This window comes from Bos taurus, chromosome 4, assembly GCF_002263795.3.
Source record: "Bos taurus isolate L1 Dominette 01449 registration number 42190680 breed Hereford chromosome 4, ARS-UCD2.0, whole genome shotgun sequence".
In the NCBI taxonomy this organism is placed as follows: Eukaryota; Metazoa; Chordata; class Mammalia; order Artiodactyla; family Bovidae; genus Bos; species Bos taurus.
Window position 1 is genome coordinate 93214206 of NC_037331.1, and position 26192 is coordinate 93240397.

A 26192-nucleotide genomic window follows, 5' to 3' on the forward strand; every position below is an offset into this window, starting at 1 on the left:
AAGTGCCAGGAAAGTGTTAACATTCCAGTTTCCCTAATCCCCATCCCTTAATTTTTAGAGGTTGCTGAAATCCGATGAGTTAGACTCTCTCAAGGGCCGGTGATCTGTTTAGAACTGTTACAAGGAAAGGAATTAACATTTAAGTGCTTTTTATGTATCAGGCACTTAACATGTGTTAACTCATTTAATTCTTAGAGTTTTGTGAAGTAGATAGTATGCTGATTTTACAGGTAAAGAAATTAAGGCTAGCTATCAATTTACCCTGAATCTTACACCTTAAGTGCTAAGACTTTGAACCTATCTTAGTTTCCAAAAACCACTTTTTCTACTGCATGACACGCATCTGTATGTACTAACACGACTGAACATGCTATCTTCTGTTGGTAAATGTTTCAATAAGTTGGAGCAGATAATAAAATTAATAAGACATACTAAAGAGATTGCAAAGATACATAATGTGTATGAAATCGTAGGACTCTAGGAGAATGACATACTTGATCCAACACCTAACACTGGACAAGTGATATATTGTCTTTGTTGCATTTTCCCAGTGTTTAAAATGAGGATAATATCTGTTCTACATTTCCAGGAGGGTGTGGAGAAAGAGAAAGTGTGTGTTTGTGTGTGTGGGTGTGTATAAGCTTGAAAATTGTAAAACTTTTACAAATGTAAAGTATTACGTATTATGATAATGGGGAATTGTGTAGCTTGGCGGATTGGTATCATTCTTTTAACTAAGGAACAATTAGTTGATCTTGGCAGTAGGCCATTGGAACTCAAAGAAATAGCATCTGTCAATCACAGTCATTTCTTGGAAGGAAGAATTGAAAATAGCACAGCAGTTATTCTCCTTGACCTCTTTCTCTGAAAGGTAATTTGATTAGGCAAGCTGGTTTCATAATAGAGTAGAGCCTGTCCCTTCTCTCTAGGGAATTGAATCTGGCAGCCAGACTTTCTGTGAAGCTAGAGCAATCTGGTTTTAAAGGATTTAACCAAATTTATTGTGATTAAGGTTTTATGAGGGATGTCCACCATAGAGCAGCAGCTTTAAAAATGTTACATATGAATTAGTCTGTGTCCCTAGGTTGAGAACAGTAAACTGAAGCTAGTTTAGGCTTAGGGAACGGTCCTCAATAGCATACTGAAAATAAGCCTAGATTTTGAAAGCAGAAGAATAGACAGTAGGGGGCCCAATTGTAGGGACTGTAGAATTGAGTACCCATCTAAGTGTTATTTGGTATTTCTCCAGACCTTTGTTAGTGAGCTGATTCATGGACTTTTCCGTTATATAAATAAGAAAATAAAGACACAACATTCAACACACAGTAGGCACATAATAAGTAAATGCTTGAATGTTTTCATAAAAACAATTATAGAATTATGCTTAATTATTATCCTAAGATGAGGTCAGTGAATGGCCGTGCATTCCAGAAACAACAGGCATCCCTGGAAGGTTGCTCAATCTTTTATTCTCTCAGCAGTTGCTGGCATTGCTGGGGGTATATATGAACATTGGTTTGGGTAATTTGGTCAAAGTCAGGATCAGTTCAGTTCAGTCACTCAGTCGGGCTCAACCTTTTGCGACCCCATGGACCACGGCACGCCAGGCCTCCCTGTCTATCACCAACTCCTGGAGTTTACTCAAACTCAAATCCATTGAGTCAGTGATACTATCCAACCATCTCATCCTCTGCCGTCCCCTTCTCCTCCTGCCCCCAATCCCTCCCAGCATCAGGGTCTTTTCAAATGAGTCAGCTCTTCACATCAGGTGGCCAAAGGATTGGAGTTTCAGCTTCAGTATCAGTCCTTCCAGTGAACACTCAGGACTGATCTCCTTTAGTAAGGACTGGTTGGATCTCCTTGCAGTCCAAGGGACTTTCAAGAGTCTTCTCCAACACCACAGTTCAAAAGCATCAATTCTTCGGCATTCAGCTTTCTTTATAGTCCAACTCTCACATCCATACATGACTACTGGAAAAACCATAGCTTTGACTAGACGAACCTTTGTAGACAAAGTAATGTCTCTGCTTTTTAATATGCTGTCTAGGTTGGTCATAACTTTCCTTCCAAGGAGTAAGCATCTTTTAATTTCATGGCTCCAGTCACCATCTGCAGTGATTTTGGAGCCCCCCAAAATAAAGTCAGCCACTGTTTCCCCATGTATTTCCCATGAAGTGATGGGACCCAATGCCATGATCTTCGTTTTCTGAATGTTGAGTTTTAAGCCAACTTTTTCAGTCTCCTCTTTCACCTTCATCAAGAGGCTCTTTAGTTCTTTTTTTCTTTGAGGCTCTTTAGTTCTTCTTCACTTTCTGCCATAAGCGTGGTGTCATCTGCATATCTGAGGTTATTGATATGTCTCCTGGCAATCTTGATTCCAGCTTGTGCTTCATCCAGCCCAGCATTTCTCATGATGTACTCTGCATATAAGTTAAATAAGCACGGTGACAGTATGCAACCTTGATGTACTCTTCTCCCTATTTGGAACCAGTTTGCTGTTCCATGTCCAGTTCTAACTGCTGCTTCTTGACCTGCATACAGATTTTTCAAGAGGCAGGTCAGTGGTCTGGTATTTCATCTCTTTCAGAATTTTCCACAGTTTATTGTGATCCACACAGTCAAAGGCTTTGGCACAGTCAATAAAGCAGAAATACATGTTTTTCTGGAACTCTCTTGCTTTTTCCATGATCCAGCGGATGTTGGCAATTTGATCTCTGGTTCCTCTGCCTTTTCTAAAACCAGCCTGAACATCTGGAAGTTCACAGTTCACCTATTGCTAAAGCCTGGCTTGCAGAATTTTGAGCATTACTTTACTAGCGTGTGAGATGAGTGCAATTGTGCGGTAGTTTGAACATTCTTTGGCATTGCCTTTCTTTGGGATTGGAGTGAAAACTGATCTTTTCCAGTCCTGTGCCCACTGCTGAGTTTTCCAAATTTACTGGCATATTGAGTGCAGCACTTTCACAGCATCATCTTTTAGGATTTGAAATAGCTCAACTGGAATTCCATCACCTCCACTAGCTTTGTTCTTAGTGACGCTTCCTAAGGCCCACTTAATTTCACATTCCAGGATGTCTGGCTCTACGTGAGTGATCACACCATCGTGATTATCTGGGTCGTGAAGATCTTTTTTGTACAGTTCTTCTGTGTATTCTTGCCACCTCTTCTTAATATCTTCTGCTTCTGTTAGGTCCATACCATTTCTGTCCTTTATTGAGCCCATCTTTGCATGAAATGTTCCCTTGGTATCTCTAATTTTCTTGAAGAGATCTCTAGTCTTTCCCATTCTATTGCTTTCCTTTATTTGTTTGCACTGATCACTGAGGAAGGCTTTCTTATCCCTCCTTGATATTCTTTGGAACTCTGCATAAAGACAGGATAGAAGTAGATTAGTCAGTTTTTCTAAAGGTTCTCTACACTCACACTGTTGCTTTTATTTACTAAACACATTTTGGATAAATATAACTAATTTTAGACCCAGGGTTCTTAGTAACTTATGACAGCTGCTTGGCTCTGTTTCTCCCATCTTTACTTCCAGACACATCAAGGAACTGATTGGAGACTTGGAAATGTGGTTACAAGATTCTCATTTTGGGGGAATCATGTAAGATACTCAAAATAGACATCTGCTTTAAACAAGGAACTAATAGGAGGAGCAGAGGAGAGTCTATATAAAGGACACAATTGAACCCCTTAATATACCATCAACCACAGTTTTCCTTCCAATTAGATACTTGATCAAAAGATCAGAAACATCTATGGAAGAAAGACAAAATTATTTTCAGGTGCCATGTTGTCTTTTACATATTGGACTTAAACATTTTGGGTTCCTAGGGTGATACATGAAACTGATGGAGAGCAAATGCCTGGAGTTTGTTAAAATGGAAAGGTTAAGGTGCTTATTTAAGAGTCACTTGCCTGGAAAATCCCACGGATGGAGGAGCCTGGGAGGCTGCAGTCCATGGGGTCGCTAAGAGTCAGACACGACTGAGCGACTTCACTTTCACTTTTCACTTTCATGCATTGGAGAAGGAAATGGCAACCCACTCCAGTGTTCTTGCCTGGAGAATCCCAGGGACAGGGGAGCCTGGTGGGCTGCCGTCTCTGGGGTCGCACAGGGTCAGACACGACTGAAGCGACTTAGCAGCTTAGTAGTGGACTACAGGGAGATCAGTCTAGTCATTCCTAAAGGAAATCAACCCTGAATATTCACTGGAAGGACTGATGCTGAAACAGAAGCTCCAATACTTTGGCCACCTGGTGGGATGAGCCACTGGAAAAGACCCTGTAGCTGGGAAACTGCTGCTGCTGCTGCTGCTAAGTCTCGTCAGTCGTGTCTGACTCTGTGTGACCCCACCAGGCTCCGCCGTCCCTGGGATTCTCCAGGCAAGAACACTGGAGTGGGTTGCCATTTCCTTCTCCAATGCGTGAAAGTGAAGTCGCTCAGTCGTGTCCAACTCGTAATGACCCCATGGACTGCAGCCCACCAGGCTCCTCCATCCATGGGATTTTCCAGGCAAGAGTACTGGAGTGGGGTGCCATTGCCTTCTCTATAGCTGGGAAAGATTAAAGGTAAAAGGAGAAGAGGGTGGCAGAGGAGGAGATGATTAGATAGCATCACCAACTCATTAGACATGAATTTGAGCAAATTCTGGGAGACAGTGAAGGACAGGGAAGCCTGGCATGCTGCAGTCCATGGGGCACAAAGAGTCGGACACTTCTTAGCAACTGAACAACAACAGCAACCTATATTTCACATAACCTGAAAGGTAAAATAAAAATGTCAGAACCTGCTGGTACTAGGTGGTTTAGAGCTGATACTAGGTACTGAGTGCCTGGGGTTAGAATGCTTTTGCCTGGGGCCTGATAGAAACAGCTTCCTTCTCCTGCCTGCTGCTAGAAATATTGCCTTATGGCTCTGGACTGTGCTGTGGTATTAGTCGCTCAGTCATGTCTGACTCTTTGCAACCCCATGGACTGCAGTCCGCCAGGCTCCTCTGTCCTTGGGGATTCTCCAGGCAAGAATAATAATGTGGGTTGCCATGCCCTCCTCCAGGGGATGTTCCCAACCCAAGGATCAAACCCAAGTCTACTGCATTGCAGGCATACCTTTACCAGCTGAGCTACCAGGGAAGCCACATGGCTCTGGACTAGTGGCCCAATAATTAGGATCACAATTCTGTTCCTTTCCTTTTAGTATACAGGTGAAACTTTTTTTTGCTTATAAATTGAGAGAAATCTTTGAGAAGACTTTTTTTTTAGTTAGTGAAGGTGAATAGTACTTGATAAGGTGATTTGGAGTGCTTATCAAAATTGTTATCTGTTGCATAGCCAATTATTCTCAGTTTATGTAAACAAGTAGCTTGAGAGTAGTACAAAAGGAGGCCTGAAGTTTGATTTGAGAGGAAAGATGCTAATCTGATTGAGAGTAATGATTGGAAAATGTTCCTTTTTTATTGGCGAGAGAAAAAAAATTGGATTCTAGCCGATTAGAGTAGATTCATATTCTACAGGGATCAGAGTGTTCAACATCCAGTCTTTCTACTTCTGATCCCTTAGTGAAATCTGACTTAAGAAATAGAAAGTCGCTTGATTTTCCTGCTGAACTAGGAAAAAAAATCACTTTGTCCTATCTAATTAACTAAATATTTCAAGGTAACAATCTACAGATAGTATTTTAAATTTCCACTGCAACTTGATATCAAATTTTGCTACTCTAGTTTGGTTAAAAACTGTCTCCATCTACTGGCCATAATTCACTTGACATTTAATGATGACACAGTTTTGTCTTGTTTTCCTGAAACGCATGGAAGTACGACAGCTACACAAGTTACCTAGGTAGGGTTGCAGTGACAAAATACTATATGTGGCTTTCCCTCAGACTCCTAGAGGAGATTTGGAGAGTTCCTATAAAAGGGCAATAATTGAAGAGAAACAGGATAACAGCTTATGAGAACTAAACTGAAGAGATTAATTCTTGTAAGTGGCACATTTGCAATAGTATGTTAGGTACCTGTCATTCTACCAACTTAATTAGGACTAATTAACTTATTCAACTATTTAATTTTTGTTAATTCTAATTGACTAAGATTATCATTTTCCAGATTGCTGTTGGTTTAAGCTCTTGTGCTCGTCTGGAAATAATTGTCATTGTCACCACCAAATTATATAATAAAATAAGACTTTTTTGGGGGGAGGCAGGTTATATGTCAGCAAACTTTTCTTGTAAGGTGTCAGATAGTAGGGATTTTAGGCTTCTCAGGCCACACATTGTTGCTGCAACTACTTAGCTCTTCTGTTGTAGCACAAAAGCAGCCGTGGACAACATGTAAACACATGAGCGTGACTATGTTCCAATAAAACTGTCTTTCTGAAAACTGAAGTTTGAATTTCATGTAATTTCCATGTGCCATGGTATATGATTTGTCTTAAGGTTTTAAAAGATTATTTCAGAATGTAGAAACCATTCTTAGTGAGCTATATAGGCAGTGTGCGAAATCTGTTCTGTGGGCCATAGTTTGCTGACCCCTGCTTTATATTCAAACGCATTTTTAAAAAATCCACTAGTAAGTTCTCATATCCTATGGAGGTTATCGTCTAGATGAGAATTTCCCAACTTTTAGGAGTATTTTCATGCTCTCACCAGGTGAATGTTTTACCTATTCACCATACAGCATAGAGGTTCACAATTTTGTATACATAGAAGATGATTGTTTATCCACAAGAATGGGATCTGATCTGTTCTGGTTTTATTGTATTTCTACAGTTAAGATAATTTAAATCCAAAACACCAGAAAGGTTTTCCTGAAGGATGTTTTAGCATGTAATTGTATATACAGAACATTCTTTATGTGAGTTTAAAAGTTGGAAACATTCACATAATGAAATTATTCTAAAGTGATTTAAAAAAAATCATTATTATAATGAGGAATAATTTGCTGTGGTAAGGGGCATGTGGTATTGGTGCCAGAGCACGTGGACCACATAATGTGGGCAGGCTAATAGTGTGGAACACCACTGACATTACGTTTTGGGACATAAGTATTTTAGAGCATTGAATTATACATTTCAATTAGTCACCTGTAAATACCTTCAACTCGCTTGACTTTTATCCTCTACTAGTCCACAAATTCCTATATGTAGTTTGCTTTCTCTGTTCCTTTCTGTGCTTATGCAACTGGTGCTATGAAGTTATAGATGGAATTGTTGCCTCTCTAAATTCATGTCTCTAAATTCCAGTCTCAGTCTTTGCTAACAGGCAAAAGCTAACAGATTGTGACAGTAAGAAAAGGTCAAGTTTCCAGAAGTGTAGTTGAGGTCAAAGAGATATAATGGAAAACATAAGAGTGAGAGACTGATGAAAGATTAGCAGGTGCCATCAGAGTTAAGATACCATAATTAATTGATTTTAGGATTTTTTTTTTCATCTTATTATCTCTGAAGTTGAGATGTTAGTTTAATTGGCAGTGCTTTTTCTTACTGGTATGTAAAATAATGAGTCTTCCAATTTATAGCATCTTAGATATGATGAGAAGGAAATGGCACCCCACTCCAGTACTGTTGCCCGGAAAATCCCATGGATGGAGGAGCCTGGTAGGCTGCAGTCCATGGGGTCGCTAAGAGTCAGACACGACTGAGTGACTTTACTTTCCACTTTCATGCATTGGAGAAGGAAAAGGCAACCCACTCCAGTGTTCTTGCCTGGAGAATCCCATGGACGGAGAAGCCTGGTGGGCTGCAGTCCATGGGGTCACACAGAGTCGGACACGACTGAAGCAACTTAGCAGCAGCAGCAGCAGATATGATAAAATGTGGTATTTAAATTTTAGATTCCAAACATGTAGAAGTTACAGGTACTGACAGGTTTATCAGAGTCTGGCTGTTGGAGAAGATAAAAAGGAATCAGAGGTCAAGCCTCTGATAAGATACATTGTGCCATGAATTTTGAAGACCTAGAGTCATGAGTTAGTTGTAAGAATTTCCAGCATTGAGATGCAGTGACTAGAAGTAATAGCACAGAGAGGTAGATGATAACAACTTCACCTTCAGGTCATCTTTTTTAGTCAGTCTTCCTTTAGGTCTTAAATGTCACTTGCTCAGGAGTTGTTGTCGACCTTCCTTTATATCTCCTTCTCTCAAGTCTAAATTAAGTTCCCATCTTAGACTGTCTCATGGGCTTCCATGCTTACTCAGCAGTAAAGAATCTGCCTGCCAGTGCAGGAGGCGCAGATTTGATCCCTCAGTGGAGAAGATGCCCTGGAGAAGGAAAATGGCAACCTACTGCAGTAGTCTTGCCTGGGAAATCCCATGGACAGAGGAGCCTGGTGGGCTACAGTCCATGGGGTCAAAAAAGAGTCAGACATGACTTAGTGTCTAAACAACAGCAACTTACACTGTCTCAAAATATCCTATACCTTTTTATGATTCTTTAGTAGTTTCTCGATGTTATTATGTGATTATATGTTTCTCTCCTATCTGGTTGTAAACTCATGTAGTATGATGTTGTGCTAACACATTCTAAGTACTAGTTTTTATCTGCTTAGTAAATGAATTAAAATTGAGAAAATAAGGCTGTCTGTGACTAGATTAAAGTTATGCTCTGAAATAGTGTTCTAGAAGCCATGTTGATCATACAGAGGACATTTTATTAAATTTGACTCTCTTTGATGGTTGGTTTATTTGTTGCATTTTTGAACTTTGTTTTCTCTGAGTCAGGTCCCTTATATGTTGGATAAAGATGCTAGTATCTACCTGACAGAGTTATGGTAACCATTAAATGGGATAAAATACCGGAATCTTATAATACAGCACTTTCCACATAATTGATGCTCAGTAAGTGACAAGAAGATCCAACCAGTCCATCCTAAAGGAGATCAGTCCTGAATATTCACTGGAAGGACTGGTGTTGAAGCTGAAACTCCAATCCTTTGGCCACCTGATGCGAAGAGCTGACTCATTTGAAAAGACCCTGATGCTGGGAAAGATTGAAGGCAGGAGGAGAAGGGGACGACAGAGGATGAGATGGTTGGATGGCATCACCGACTCAATGGACATGGGTTTGGGTAAACTCCGGGAGTTGGTGATGGACAGGGAGGTCTGGCATGCTGCGTTTCATGGGGTTGCAAAGAGTCAGACACAACTGAGCAACTAAACTGAACTGAAGTGTTAAGCTGATAATAAGCATCTTGATTTTTTTCTTTCTGAAAATTTTCAGATTTAAAGCCCTTTCATCTCACCTGGACTATTGCAGTTAACAGTTGACAGATTTTCTTGCCTCTGTACCCACTCCTTCCATTCTCTTCTCTGCACTTGAGATTCTTCTAAAATATTGGTCATGTATCCTCCTTTTTTTAATATTTCTTTAACCTCTGCTCATTGCTTGCATTGTTAAGTCCAAACTCCTTAGCTTGAGCTTCAAGGTGCTTCAGGGCACCTCTTCTAATTCCCCTCTTATGTCTCCTGTCATTTTCCCCTTGCCCACCCTTCATGCTCCAGTGTAACACCATTATTACTTGTTTCCCAAGCATTCCACACTATTCAACATTCTTTGCCTTTGCTTTGGAATTTCTAACTGGAGTGTCCTCTCCTTTCGGGTCTGATGGATTCCTGTTCGTTTTAAAGTTAGCACTTTTCCTGACCTTTGTACTTTGTATCAGTCAGTTCAATTCAGTCACTCAGTCATGTCTGATTCTTTGTGACCCCATGGACTGCAGCGCACCAGGCCTTCCTGTCCAGAAGGCCATCGCCAACTCCCGGAGTTTATTCAAACTCAAGTCCATTGAGTCGATGATGCCATCCAACCATCCCATCCTCTGTCACCCCCCTTCTCCTCCTGCTTTCAGTCTTTCCCAGCATCAAGGTCTTTTCCAATGAGTCAGTTCTTTGCATCAGGTGGCCAAAGGATTGGAGTTTCAGCTTCAGCATCAGTCCTTCCAATGAATATTCAGGACTGATCTCCTTTAGGATGGACTGGTTAGATCTCCTTGCAGTCCAAGGGACTCTCAAGAGTCTTCTCCAACACCACAGTTCAAAAGCATCAATTCATTGGCACTCAGCTTTCTTTATAGTCCAGCTCTCACATCCATACATGACTACTGGAAAAACCACAGCTTTGACTAGACGGTCCTTTGTTGGCAAAGTAATTATCTGCTTTTTAATGTGCTGTCTAGGTTGATCATAACTTTTCTTCCAAGGAGCAAGTGGCTGCAGTCACCATCTGCAGTGATTTTGGAGCCCCCAAAAATAAAGTCTGCCACTGTTTCCCCGTCTGTTTGCCATGAAGTGATGGGACCGGATGCCATGATCTTAGTTTTCTGAGTGTTGAGCTTTAAGCCAACTTTTTCACTCTCTTCTTTCACTTTCAAGAGGCTCTTTAGTTTGTATAATCTTCCATTATTGTGTTATGCTGTTTTATAAATATAGATACATGTGTCTTTCAAATAAGACTGTGAACTGTTTGAGGGCAAAAGTGATATATTCATCCTTATTCACAACTCCTGCATCTACTAGATGCTTACTTAAAGTGTATTGAATTAAATGAACTGTGGAGAATATACAGTCTGTTTTGTTTTACCTAAAATAGTTACTAGAAGGAGGGTGTAGATTTAAGTGAAGATTTAACAAAGGAAGATCTTTAGTGGGAATCCAATAGGGAGGAAAACTAAGTTATGAACATTATCAGTAAGCAGTTTCTAGTACCAGTAGGCCAAAATATGGATAATAGTCATTTGGGAAATTAGCATTAGGGCACAATTCTACTCTTGTTACAGTGGCTGAAGAGGAGATACAAGTAATCTGACAGGGGGAAAAAAAGAGAGAAAGAAACCCCAGAGAGCAAGAGAGTCTTGACAGTAATGGCAGATAACAAACTTGGTTTCTGCTTGAAATGTGATCTGGCAGTCAAAGGAAAACTCATGCTATTCTAGGCAGTGGACAAAGAAGAATTGTGCCACAGCACAGGGAGTTGGCAAGAGCCCACTGGGAGTATTACATTTAGCACAATGTCAGCATGATAGAAGCAGAAAGTGGTGAATTCTGAGAGCAACTGTAGTGCATAGATGAATTTACAAAGATCATTTAAAAATTTAAGCATGCAGAGTTGACTAAAATCTGGCAACTGTGAGATCCAGGAGAGATACACTCCCAAATATCTGAAGGTTATTAACATTAGAGCAAGAGAGGAATTATTTAGCCTGGACTAGGAAACTTTGTAAGAAGGTGATACTAAGGGCAGGAGAATTTATATGTTTCTAAAAGTAATGTCCTGGTATAGTTTTGGGGTAATGGTGTCACCTTCATCCCTCAGAACTTTTTATAGTATGAAGCTATAAGGCCAAAATGTAAGATTTAAGAAGCTTTTTCCCTTGAGAAATTGCTATATTTTGATCTTATGGTTAAAGAGAATTTTGTCCTATGAGGCAGATTACAGAGGACTGGTTTAGCATTTATTAGTCATGCCTCGTATATCAAGCACTATACACAATAAGGCAACACGATTCTTGAAGTTCTAAAGTAAAACCACTGGTCATTATAGCCTTTATGCATTCTCAATTTGTTTCGATAATTTAGAAACTTTGGCAGATTTCGTTAAATAGAACTGAATGATGGTAGAAGTAAGCCAAATGTAAATGTCAAAAAAAAAGAAAAAGAAACATGAAATCTTATTTGAATGAGTGCTCTGTCATAATATGGCACAATATGTGTCCTTGGGGTGAGATTTTAGAGTTTCCTTAGGGATGGGGATGATAACATATTTGTTGTTCATAACTTCTTAAATGCCAGAGAGTGGTGTAGTTCCGTTTTGTGCTGGCCAGATCTCTGAGTTATTTCTAAGTTCAAGACAGGACAAGGAAAAATTTGGTGATTCACTTAGAGATACCTTGTTTCCAGAGGCAGATATATTTGAGTGTCCAGTTGAAATAGTTAAAAGAACCCACAGTATACTGAGATTCAAAAGAACTTGTTTCTCTTTCCTCATATTTGGGCTCCGTGGCTTTTAACTGCTTATCTAGAGAAGCCATCCATGTTGCAATTTTAAACATAACATTGGGTATGAAGAATGTGGAGTTAGGACCCATTAAATTATCTTATATTGCCTATATCATCAGTCTGGCTCTTCCACGAAGCAGATGTCAGGATAGTTTAGAGGTACAGGATTTCTTGGAGGAAATACCTGTGAACTAGAGAGGGAAGGGAGCCAGGAGAGTCCGGGAGAGCTTTCAGAATGTGATCCAAGTCTAACAGCTTGTGAAGGAAGACAGGGAAGGAAGGATTGGGTGGGAAGAACTTCAGACCACAGCACAATTGAGAAAAATCTCAGTCAGGCAGATGTGGAATCCCCCAGAAAAAGTTGCCTATTAGGGCAATTCTATATGAGGAGGAATTATACTCCAGATTATTCTACTTTGAGAAATTCACCCAAGAAAAATGGAAGCATATGTACATACAAAGACTTGTATGTAATGCTTTCCTGTACCTATTGATTTATGAAGGTTTTTTTAGTTTATTAATATGATAAATTACATCAATTGATTTTCATATGCCAAGCCAACCTTCTATCATGGGATAAACTCCACTTGGTTATGATGTATTATTATTTTTATATATTGTTGGAATTGATTTTTTATAAATTTGTTAAGAATATTTGAATCTGTTAATGTTTGACAGAAAACAACATTCTGTAAAGCAATTATCTTTCGATTAAAAAATAAATTAAGTAAAAAAAAAAATATTTGAATCTGTTAGAAAAATTAGTTTCTAGTTGTTTTCCCTTACTATGTCTTTGTAGAGTTTGTTTAGAATTTGTATTACTTTTTCTTTAAATATTTGGTGAAATTTACCAGTTAGGCCATCTGAGCCTGTTTTTTTGTATGTGAGGAGGAAGGTTTTTAACCACAAATTCATTTTTTTCTAATAGATATAGGTCTATTCAGATTTACTTGTTTCTTCTTGAGTGGGCTTAGTGTCTTTCAAGAAATTGATTTTGTTAGAAAAAAAATTTACTCATATTTTCTTTTTTTTCCATAATATTTTAATATTGTCTTTGTAATGATGTCACCTGTCTCATTCCTAATATTGTTAATTTGGACCTTCTGTCTCTTTTTCTCTCTCATCAAACTGATTAAAGGTTTATCTGTTTCATTCATCTAAAATACTCGCTTTTGGTTTCAATGATCTTCTCTGTTTTGTATTTCTAGTTTGTATTTTATTGATTTCTATTCTGATCTTTATTATTCCTTTCTTCTGTTTATTTTGGGTTTTATTAGCTTTTTTGTTTCCAGCTTTTTTAGGCAGAAACTGAGGTTTTTGACTTGAGACCTTTTCTGTTTTTTTTGTAATAAAAGTGTTTAGTGCCATATATTTCTAAGTGCTGTTTAGCTGTATCCTGCAAATTTTGATATGCTGTGTTTTCAGTTAGCTTAAAATATATTTTAATTTCCTTATTTTTTTCTTTTAATTTTCAAATGTTTAGAGGATTTAGCAGATATCTTTCTGTTTCTGTTTTCTAGTTTAATTTTATTGTTGTCAGCAAATGTACATTGTTGGCTTGAATACTTTTAAGTTTATTTAAACTTGTCTTAAAGTTGTCTTAAAACCCACAATGAGTTTTATCTTGTTAAATGTTCTACGTGCACTTGAAAAGAATGTATTTTCTGCTGTTCTTGTGTTGAGTGACAAATGTCAGTTAGGTTAAGTTGGTTGAGAAAGTGTTAAGTCTTTATAATCCTTCCTGGTCAGCTGTTCTATCAATTAAGGAAAGGGTATTGAAATCTCTGGCTAGAATTGTGGATTTGTCTGTTTCTCTTGGCATTCTATCAGTTTTTGTTTCATGTATCTTGAAGCTTAGTTATCAGATACAGAACCACTTGGAATTATGTCCTCTTGATGCACTGACCACTTTATGATTAAGAAATGATATCCTTTGTTCCTGGGAATAGTCTTTGCTCTGAAATATACTTTGCTTGATAGGAACATAGCCTTTTCAGCTTTTTTTTTTTTTTAATTTTAAAAACTATATTTTAATTAAAAAAATATGCACACACTTAAAAGTCACAAGATTGTATTTTGAAATAATCATTTGGTTCAATTTACTGAGGGAGTTCTAGTTTCTGTATTTCATGAAAGAAGGTTAAAATATCTAGGCTTATAAAAAGAATTTACAACTCTGAGATATTTACCCCCAAGAATAATTGCCTGAAGAAAGTGGGGGACACAGTGCATGGATGTCTTTTTTTTGCTTAAGTTTGCTGTTTTCAGGAATTATGCAACACTAGCATGTGAGGCTGAGAGGCATCCATTTATATGGTAGGTTTAAATGCTGGTAAATCATAAACAAGATATATAATTTATATATCTTGAGTAAAGTGTGCAGAAAATCTGCTTAAATGGGGCATATAATTTTTAATGACTCAGACCTTTAATCCTCAGAAATGCATTAGGCATGATTAATAAAATGGAAGCTGGTAAATACTGAGTGTCTCATCATCACACAATCAGGTTTGAAATCACTGAAGAATGTGTATAAAAGGTAGTCATTTCAGCTTTCTTTTGGTTAGTATTAGCACATATATTTTTTCTACTCTTTTTCTTTTAGTGTGCTTGTATCTTTATATTTATTTGTATTTCTTGTAGGCAGCACAGATTGACCTTGTTTTTATCCAGTCTGTCCATCTCTGCCTTTCAATTAGAGGCTTAGATTATTGACCTTTGATGTGATTGTTACTATGCATGCATGCTAAGTTCTGTCCAACTCTTTGAGACCCTATGGACTGTAGCCCGCCAGGCTCCTCTGTCCATGGGATTCTCCAGCCAAAACTACTAGAGTGGGTTGCCATGCCCTCTTCTAGGGTACCTTCCCAACCCAGGGATCAAACTCGTGTCTCTTACATCTCCTGCATTGGCAGGCAGGTTCTATACCACTAGCACCACCTGGATTGTTAATATATGTGTGTGGTAGTCACTCAGTTGTGTCCAACTCTTTATGACCTCATGAATTATAACCCACCAGACTACTCTGCCCATGGGGATTCTTCAGGCAAGAATACTAGAGTGGATTTTCATACCTCCTCCAGGGGATCTTCCCTACCCAGGGATTGAACCCAGGTCTCCCACATTGCAGGCAGTTTCTTTACCATCTGAGCCATCAGGGAATTGTTAATGTGGTTGAGTGTATATCTGCCATCATGCTATATGTTTTCTGTTTTTCCCATTTACCCTTTGTTCCCCTTCTCCTATTTCTTTTGTAGTAATTAATTTAGTTTTATCACCCAGCTGGTTTATTAGCTATAATTCTTTATATTCTCTTCTTTAGTTATTGTTTTGGGTACATTTTTAACTTATTAGAGATTGCATTCGTGTGATGTAATGAGACCTTCACATATAGCAGCAGTCCCCAACATTTTTGGCAACAGGGACCAGTTTCATGGAAGGCAGTTTTTCCACAGACCAGGGGAGGGAGAGAGGAAGGTTTCAGGATGATTCAAGTGCATTACATTTATTATGCACTTTATTTCTATTGTTACTACATCAACTTCATCTCAGATCATAAGGCATTAGATCCTGGAGGTTGGGAACCCCTGACATAGAGTTTTAATCTTATAATAGTGTAATATAGTGTAATATAATCTCCTTACCCATCCTTTGTATTTCTGCATATAACTCAACTGCTGCTGCTGCTGCTGCTGCTAAGTTGCTTCAGTCGTGTCCGACTCTGTGCGACCCCATAGACGGCAGCCCACCGACGGCAGCCCACCAGGCTCCCCCGTCCCTGGGATTCTCCAGGCAAGAACACTGGAGTGGGTTGCCATTTCCTTCTCCAATGCATGAAAGTGAAAAGTGAAAGGGAAGTCACTCATTCGTGTCTGACTCTTAGCGACCCTATGGACTGCAGCCTCCCAGGCTCCTCCATCCATGGGATTTTCCAGGCAAGAGTACTGGAGTGGGGTGCCATTGCCTTCTCCGTATAGCTCAACAATACCTTTTAATTAACTATTTGTTATAAACTTTTTTCTTAGAAACATCTTTATTAAATTTTTTTAAATTGCTGTGTTTGACATATGACATTATGTAAGTTTAAAGTATGTGACATGTCAGTTTGATACATATTGCAATGTGATTGCCATTCTAATATTAGATCCTCTATCATGATCATCAAAAAAGCAAGAGAGTTCCAGAAAAACATCTATTTCTGCTTTATTGACTGTGCCAAAGCCTTTGACTGTGTGGATCACAATAAACTGTGGAAAATTCTGAAACAGATGGGAATACCAGACCACCTGACCTACCTCTTGAGAAAGCTATATGCAGGTGAGGAAGCAAGAGTTAGAACTGGACATGGAACAACAGACTGGTTCCAAATAGGGAAAGGAGTACATCAAGACTGTGTGTTGTCACTGTGCTTATTTAACTTATATGCAGAGTACATCATGAGGAACGCTGGGCTGGATGAAGCACAAGCTGAAATCAAGAATGCCAGGAGAAATATCAATAACCTCAGATATGCAGATGACACCACCCTTATGGCAGAAAGTGAAGAACTAAAGAGCCTCTTGATGATAGTGAAAGAGGAGAGTAAAAAAGTTGGCTTAAAGCTCAACATTCAGAAAACTAAGATCACGGCATCTGGTCCCATCACTTCATGGCAAATAGATGGGGAAACAGTGGAAACAGTAGCTGACTTTATTTTGGGGGGCTCCAAAATCACTGCAGATGGTGACTGGAGCCATGAAATTAAAAGACACTTACTCCTTGGAAGGAAAGTTATGACCAACCTAGACAGCATATTAAAAAGCAGAGACATTACTTTGCCAACAAAGGACCGTCTAGTCAAAGCTATGGTTTTTCCAGTAGTCATGTATGGATGTGAGAGTTGGACTATAAAGAAAGCTGAGTGCTGAAGAATTGATGCTTTTGAACTGTGGTTGGAGAAAACTCTTGAGAGTCCGTTGGACTGCAAGATCCAATTGGTCCATCCTAGAGGAGATCAGTCCTGAGTGTTCATTGGAAGGACTGGTGTTGAAGCTGAAACTGCAATCCTTTGGCCACCTGATGCAAAGAGCTGACTCATTTGAAAAGACCCTGATGCTGGGAAAGATTGAAGGCAGGAGGAGAAGGGGATGACAGAGGATGAGATGGTTGGATGGCTTCACCGACTCAATAGAGATGAGTTTGAGTAAACTCTGGGAGTTGGTGATGGACAGGAAGGCCTGGCATGCTGCAGTCCATGGGGTCGCAAAGAGTCAGACATGACAAGCAACTGAACTGAACTGAACTGAATCATGTCACGTAATTGTCATTTTTTTGTGTGGTCGAAGAAATTAAGATGTAGCCTCTTAGCAAGTGTGATGTTTATAATATAATGTTATTGCTTATAATCACTGTGTTGTATATTAGGTCTCCAGGTCTTATTTTTCTACTAGTTATAATCTTTTCTTTTTTTTTTTTTTTTTTACTAGTTATAATCTTATACCATTAAACAACCTCTCTCATATTCCCCTACCTCCCAGCCCCTAGGAGCCACCATTTACTCTCTGATTCAATGAGTTTGGCTTGTTAAGATTCCGCATATAAGTTACATCATACAATATTTGTTTTTCTTTGTCTCACTTACCTCACTTAGCATAATGTCCTCAAGTTTCATTCATGTTGTCACAAATGGTAGGATTTCCTTCTTTCTCGTGGCTAGATAATATTCTATTGTATATACATATATATCACATCTTTATTATCCATTCATTTGTTGATGGGCACTTAAGTTTTTTCAATTATTTTGGCTATTGTGAATAATGCTGGATTATTTATGTAGGATTGCATATTGCATACTGATACCTTTTTTCAGTTCCTTTGGTATATACTCAAAAGTGGAATTACTGGATCATATATAGCTCTATTTTTCATTTTTTGAGGAACCTCCATCTTGTTTTCCATATTGGCTGAACCAATTTATATTCCCATCAATAGTGTACAAGAGTTCATTGAAACAAGACACAAACAGATGGAAAGATATCCCATATTCATGGGTCAGAAAGAATGAATGCTGTTGAAATGTCCATACTACTCTAAGTCATCTATAGATTCAACACAATCTCTATCAAAATTTCAATGGTATTTTCCACAGAATTAAAAAATTCTTGGGCTTCCCTGGTGGCTCAGTGGTAAAGAATCCACTTGCCAATTCAGAGGAGACAAGTTTGATCCCTGGCGCAGGAAGATCCCACATGCCATGGGGCAACTAAGTGTGGGCCACAACTACTGAGTGTGTGTTCTAGAGCTTGGTAGCTGCAACCGTAGAGCCCACGTGCTGCAATTACTGAAGCCCACCACCCTAGAGCCTGTGCTACACAAAAGAAGCCACCACAATGAGAAGCCCATGCACCGCAACTAGAGACTGGCTCCTGCTCACTGCAACTAGAGAAAGCCCGTGCACAACAATGAAGACCTAGCACAGCCAAGATAAAAAAAAAAATTCTAAAATCTGTATAGAACTACAAAAGACCCTAAATAGTCAAAGCAGTCATGAGAAAGAAGAACAGAGCCAGAGTCATCACACTTCCTGATTTCAAACCATAGAGCAAAGGTATAGTAATTAAAAACTGAATGATACTTCCGTAAAAATAGATGTATAGGCCAGTGAGACAGAATAGAGAGCCCAGAATAAGCCCTTTCATATACCATCAACGAATACTCAACAAGGAAGCCGAGAACACCAGTGGAGAAAAGATTGTACTTTTCAATAGTACTCTTCAGCAAATGGTACTGAGAAAACTGCATAAAGACATGGAGAGAAAAGAAATTATATTCTTATAGCATTCACAGAAGTTAACTCAAAATGGACTGAAGACTTAAACATAGACCTAATACCATAAAAATCCAAGAAGAAAATACAGGGATGGATCTCCTCAGCATAGATCTTGGTGATGATTTTTTAGCTATGACACCAAAAGCACACACAGTGAAAGCAAAGCTCGACAAGTGGGACTATATAAAACTTAAAAGCTGTTGACAGCAAAAGAAACAAGCAGGGACTTCCCTGGTGGTCTAGTGGTTAAGACTCTGTGTTCCCAGTGCAGGGGACCTGGGTTTGATCCCTGGTCAGGCAACTAGATCCCACATGCCATGAGTGAAAATCCCACGGGTCACAACTAAGACCCAGTGCAGCCAAATAAATAAATAGATAAATATTTTTTCAAAAGAAACAGTCAACAAAATAAAAAGGCATCTTACAGAATGGGAGAAAATATTTGCAAATTGTATATTGGATAAGTGGTTAATAGCCAGTATAAAGTCATATACTCAATAACAAAAAGGAAAACCAAATAATTTGATTTAAAAATGAGCAGAGGAACTAAATGAGCGTCCTGGTGGCTCAGCCATAAAGAACTCACTGCCAATGCAGGAAACTCGACTTCAGTCTGTGGGTCAGGAATATCCCCTGGCAAAGGAAATGGCAACCCACTACAGTATTCTTACCTGGGAAATCCCATGGACACAGGAGCCAGGCAGACTACAGTCCATGGGGTCAGAAAGAATTAGACACGACTTAGTGACTGAGCACACAGCACAGAGGAACTCAAGCAACGTTTTTCCAAAGAAGACATCCAAATGGCCAACATGTATGAAAAGATGCTCAACAACACTAATCATCAGGAAAATGGAAATCAAGAGCACAATGAAATATCACCTTACATCTGTTAGAATGGCTGTCATCAAGAAGACAAGAAAGGGACTTCCCTGGTGGTCCAGTGAAGACTCCACACTCCCTGTGCAGGGGTGCCAGAAGAATTTCTACACCCTCTTTGGAAGGTACTTTGGTAGTAGCTATTAGAAATGCTCATTCTCTGATTCAAGAGATTGGAATCAAGATTACCAGGAGAAATATCAATAAGCTCATATACTCAGATGACACCACTCTTATGGCAGAAGGCAAAGAGGAACTAAAGAGCCTCTTGATGAAAGTGAAAGAGGAGAGTGAAAAAGCTGGCTTAAAACTCAACATTCAAAAACTAAGATCATGGCATCTGGTCCCATCACTTCATGACAAATAGGTGGGGAAATGATGGAAACAATAATAGGCTTTATTTTCTTGGGCTCCAAAATCACTGCAGATGGTGACTGCAGCCATGAAATTAAAAGACACTTGCTACTTGAAAGAAAAGCTATGACAAACCTAGACAGCATATTAAAAAGCAGAGACATTACTGACAAGGTCCATCTAGTCCAAGCTATGGTTTTTCCAGTAGTCATGTATGAGTGTGAGAGTTGGACCATAAAGAAAGGTGAGTGCTGAAGAATTGATGCTTTTGAACTGTGGTGTTGGAGAAGACTCTTGAGAATCCCTTGGACTGCAAGGAGATCAAACCTTATCGTCAATCGTAAAAGAAATCAGTCCTGAATATTCTTTGGAAGGACTGATGCTGAAGCTTCAATACTTTGGCCCCCTGATGCGAAGAGCTGACTCATTTAAAAAGACCCTGATGTCGGGTAACTTTGAAGAGAGGAGGAGAAGGGGATGACAGAGGATGAGATGGTTGGATGGCATCACTGACTCAATGGACATGAGTTTGAGCAAGCTCTGGGAGTTGGTGAAGGACAGAGAAGCCTGGTATGCTGCAGTCCATGGGGTCACAAAGAGTCAGATACAACTGACTGAACTGAGCTGAACTGAACTGATTCTGTGACTCACCAATTGTGTTCTTTAGTATTTTTCCTAGAGAAATATTCACATAATCCACAAGGGCACTGGTATAAGAATTTTTTTATTGCAGCATTGTTTACAATAGGGAAAAACTGGAAACAGAGTAATAGAGGAATGATTAAGTGAGAATAGTACCCTGATTCAAGGGAATATTATCCAGTGTTTAAAAAGAATGATGTTGATCTATATATTCAGTCATAGAAAGCCCTCCAGGGTACTCGGGTAACTTAAAAAAAAAAGTCAGCAAGCCAGTTTTTGGGGTATGATGATATATGACCATATTTATATTAAACAAAAATAAACTGAATTATCTGCCTGTAAATTCACAGGTAAAGATCTGTGATTGTTAAAGGATGAACTTTAATCATCACAGTCACTGCTGGGAAAGAGTGAGGGTGAATTTCACTTTTCATTCTTCATATTTATGTATTATTTGAATTTTTAATGAACATATTCATGGGTTACTTATATATTTTAAGCACACATAAATAAAAATGAGATTATAAAGATACTGAAAGAAGCTATCAGTGGTTATTTTCTAAATATGACATAAAATCTAGAATTTGTAAGTGAAAGTCGCTTAGTCCTGTCCAACTCTTTGCTACCCTATGGACTTTACATTCCAAGGAATTCTCTAGGCCAGAATACTGGAGCGGGTAGCCTTTTCTTTCTCCAGGGGATCTTCTCAACCCAGGGATCGAACCCAGGTCTCCCACATTGCAGGCAGATTCTTTACCAGCTGAGCCACAAGGGAAGCCCAAGAATACTGGCATGAGTAGCCTATCCCTTCTCTAGCAGATCTTCCTGACCCAGGAATCGAACAGGGCTCTTCTGCACTGCAAGTGGATTCTTTACCAACTGAGCTATCAGGGAAGCCCTAGAATTCGTAAGAGCAGATTATAAAAAGATATGTGTGGTATTTTTAAAATATTTTAAAATCTCTGTGGATGGAGGAGTGAAAACTTTTATATATGCAGATGGAATTATAAAGTAGTACAACTTCTCTGGAGGCACTTTGGTAATAAAGAACATGTTATTCCCTTTGATTTGTAATTTTACTTCTAGAAATTTAAAGAAAAAAATCATAGACATGTAAAGATTTAGATTTAGTGTTTGTTGCATTGTTATTTATAATATTATATATTTAGAAACAACTTTATTTGGACAATGCTTCCTTGATAGCTCAGTTGGTAAAGAATCCACTTGCAGTGCAGGAGACCCCTGTTTGATTCCTAGGTCAGGAAGATCTGCTGGAGAAGGGATAGGCTACCCACTCCAGTATTCTTGGGCTTCCCTTGTGGCTCAGCTGGTAAAGAATCTGCCTGTGATGCAGGAAACCTGGGTTCAGTCCCTGGGTTGGGAGGATCCCCTGGAGAAGGAAAAGGCTACTCATGCCAGTATTCTGGCCTGGAGAATTCCATGGACTGTTTAGTCCCTGGGGTCACAAAGAGTCAGAGACGACTGAGTGACTTTCACTTATTTTGACAATAGGGGGTTTTTAATAAGCTAGGATACATTTAATAGAATGTTGTAAAAGTACAAAATGTATGCAGCATATGTTATGTTGCTGAGTGCTTACTATGTACTGGATTTATTCTTTCTCATTATTTAATAATAGATAAAAAATTTTACACAGGATAAACCTGTGAGGTATAAACAGTTTCTAATAACTTACATGAAATCACTCAGTAAGTAAGAGAGGTGGGACCCAGTTATTTGTCTGACTTCAAAATCCACACTCTCAGTTACAGTATTTAATGATTTTATAGACATAAATACATAATAATATATTACATGAAAAGAGGTTATAACATCTCATTTTTTGCTTACAAAAATTTACCAGAAGGATGCATTTTAACATGTCAGCAATGATAATAGTTGAGTGTTAGAACTATGATTGATTTTTGTCTCTTGTTATTGTTTTCCACTATGAACGTAAATAACTTTTATAATTGAAGCTTTTAAAGGGATATTCATTTCATGGCTTAGCGGTGGGGTGGGTTAAAAAAATAATCGTCCCTTCTTCCCTTCTGTTTCTGAAGAGTTATATTTCTGAGTTTGGGTGTATCCACATTTGATGTTGCCTGTAATTTTCTCTTGGCTCTAGTTTATAAAAACTGGAAGGTTGCAAGGGCAATGTTATTCTGAGATCCACAAGATGTGAACAGATGAAAGGTCTTTAAATAATAACATTGTAACCATTGCTCAGTTTGATCCCTAGATCTGGGACCATGGCCATTAGAAACAGGATTCAGAAACCATAAGTACAGTGCCTAGAAGTTTACAATTAGTAATTCTCCAGACCCCTGTCTTTAGCTTTTTACCAGAAAAATTCTTCATTTCTCCTTTCTCACAATTTTTGTTGTTGTTAGTTTATGGGTCTTTTTGCCTGGTTGAAAAGGATTTGAACCAATCAAAAATGAATAGCTCTCTTTTGGGCCTGATTTATTGTGTGTTTCTGTTGCCATGTATCAATAAATCAAATAAAGTTGTGCTCAGTCGCTCAACTGACTTAGTTGCTCAGTTGTGTACAACTCTTTGCTCCTTTGTCCATGGGGATTCTCCAGGCAGCAATACTGGAACGGGTTGCCATGCCCTCCTTCAAGGAATTTTCACAACCCAGGGATCGAACCCAGGTCTCCCCTATTGCAGGCAGATTTTTTACTGTCTGAGCCACCAGGGAGCTGCTGCTGCTGCTGCTGCTGCTGCTGCTGAGTCGCTTCAGTCGTGTCCGACTCTGTGCGACCCCATAGCCCACCAGGCTCCCCCTTTCCTGGGATTCTCCAGGCAAGAACACTGGAGTGGGTCACCATTTCCTTCTCCAGTGCATGAAAGTGAAAAGGGAAAGTGAAGTTGCTCAGTTGTGTCCAACTCTTCACGACCCCATGGACTGCAGCCCACCAGGCTCCTCCGTCCATGGGGTTTTCCAGGCAAGAGTACTAGAGTGGGTTGCCATTGAGCTAGCTGTGAATAAACCAGCTGCTGCCTGAGCCTCCCTCCCTAGAGGAATGGAAAGCGTGGGGAAGGTAATTGGGAAGGATTTGAAGGAAGGGTAGAAATTGAGGAAAGAGAGTTATTGTGTTTACATTCTTGTTCTTGATTCTCTCTTTGTCTCTAAGATTAGAATGTGCTCCCTATAGCTGTTTGTATGGCCTTTAATCACGTTTTCCAGAGGCTGAGAGATGTAGCTAGTAACTTTTTCTTCGTTTGTACCTTGGAAACTGTCATTATTGCTGTCTTTCAGGAATGCAAAACCTAGGAAAAAGTTTTTGGCGTGACATAATGTTTAGTATTTTGGGCTATATAAGAGTTATATTTGGGGAACTGGCATAAAAACATGGTTCCAGGGTGTCTAATAAAACATGCACTGGAGGCACTATGCAAAGATACATGGAGCTAGCTGGTCAGTAACTGATAAGCATTTACAGTTACAATTGGAAGGATAGTAACAGCAGAAGCGTAAGACACTTGGCCAGAAATTAGGTAAGAACTTAGATAGTAAGATATTATTAATAAACTGAATATTGATTAGGGGTTAGTGGAGGTAAACATGGGGTGATACATTATTGTGGAAAGGGAAAGAATGAATGTGGCAGTTATCCATTTAATCCAGACATGGGGGAAAAGTCGTATTTTATGTACTCTGAGGAGACTGGAAATCGATCTGCATCAGGCCCTATTGTGCCTAAAGTTAAACATTCTCATCCAGTTCATCCTTAAGTTAGAAAGAGCAAAAGTTAAATAAGAAGTGTCATTATTTTGATATTAAGTCTCTATCTAGGCAGCAAGGTTGCTAATGAACTTAGATGTAAATAGCCAAAACCTTTTTTTCATGGTCTAGTCATCATTTCTTATTGTTTCCTTATGCAAATATAAGTAATACATTTATTCATTCTTCTCCCCCTTTCTTACAGCAAGGGTCACATAATAAGAACCTTCCATATAAGTACAAAAAAGCTTCTTTTTAAACAGATACATAACATTCCATTGTTTGAGCGTACCTTAGTTTGTGTAATCAAAACTCGACTGATAGACATTTGAGTGGTTTCAAATAGTTTTAAGCTGAAATTTTTAGTAAATAAATTTAGTAAATTTTAATAAAAGTCCAACTTATTAGCAATCTTACTTTGAGACCAGGCTACAAAAATTAATACATAGAAACCAGTTGACTATAAATGAAAAACTGCAAATCTAGCTCTAGTTCTAATCTGGGCTAGGTGAAGATGTCTGCATAGCTTCATAGTTACATTTCCTTCATGCAACCTCACCCTACTTTGTTTTTCTTTTATTATCATCTGTTTTTCTGGTGCCGATTAGTTTATTTTCTGTTTTAAAATTTTCTTTTCTTGGTTCCTTCCTGATCTATCTAATATGCCAGCTTCTCTAACTGCTACTTAGACCTTTGTTAGGAAATTGTCAGATTTGCAGGTAAGTTGCACAATTTACAGTTGCCAAAAGAGAGCAGTTCTCAGTCCAGGTGAGGTTGAGATTCACTGTGTGTTACTTTGCTGGAAGTTTTGTAAGTCTTATTACCCAGATAATGCCCTTCTGTCATTGTTCCCTTATTACCCAGGCACACTAAGTAGCAAGTTTGCATTCTGTTGGTGATAATCCATACAGATTTATCACCTGGTCCAGGAAGCTGGCACCATACATTGCTAGAGGCTCAACAAGATTAGAGACAGGCAGAACTGGGAAATGCTCTTTTCTTTTCTTTTTAAATTTTTATTGGGATATAGTTGATTTAAAATGTTGTGTTAGTTGGGAAATGCTATTTAAATCTTCGAATTGGAAATAGGTCTGGGTTTTTTGGAGGGAAGCATAAAAAGCTGGTTGATTGACATTATTTTGGCTGCCCTTCTGCCACGAGGAAAAAGAGTGGAATAAAGAAAAGAAAGACAAGGTACAAAAACATTTTGGTTACGAACAAAAAACACTGCATTGAGGATTAAGAAGCATGGATTTGCTCTATGTTCTACTATGAATTTGATCTGTAATTTGTTCTGTGATTTCACTTCTTTGGGCCTAAGTTTCCTTACCTATGAGTGGTTTGGAATTTTAACAAAAATATCTCTGAAGTTCTAAGGCAAGAAAAAATAGAAAAGAAAAAAGAAGAAGTGAAGCAGAATGTCTTCAAGATTCTATATTGACTTCAAATAATATAGAGAGCTTGTCTACTATTGTACTGTGTAATATCATAGTTAGTACTGTTGCATAACAAATTGCTGCCAGAATTTGGAGGTTTGAGATAAACATTTTGCTTTGCTGATAGTTTTGTGGGTCAGGACTATGTAAATGGCTCAGCTGGACTGTTTGCACTTGGGAGTCTCTATCTTAGCACTGCCAGTTCATAACTTTTTGCCAACCAAGCAATTTATTTAAGTAGGTGTTTGTATTTTATATTTAGTTGTTTCCAGTGGGAGGATAATTCTGTATATTTAATACTTCATGTTGTGTTCAGTCGCTGAGTCATGTCCAACTCTTTGTGACCCTGTGGACT

At 38.8% G+C, this 26192-nt stretch overlaps 1 protein-coding gene and 1 long non-coding RNA gene across 4 annotated transcripts in view; one reads left to right on the forward strand and one right to left on the reverse strand.

Annotated features, from left to right (window-relative positions):
- AHCYL2 (adenosylhomocysteinase like 2) overlaps positions 1 to 26192 on the forward strand; it is a 191169-nt gene that overhangs the window by 71551 nt on the left and 93426 nt on the right.
- LOC132345129 (uncharacterized) overlaps positions 1450 to 26192 on the reverse strand; it is a 62151-nt gene continuing 37408 nt past the window's right edge. The window contains exon 3 of the long non-coding RNA XR_009494262.1: positions 1450 to 3363. This is a non-coding gene — a long non-coding RNA (uncharacterized lncRNA). The remainder of the gene's footprint in view (positions 3364 to 26192) is intronic.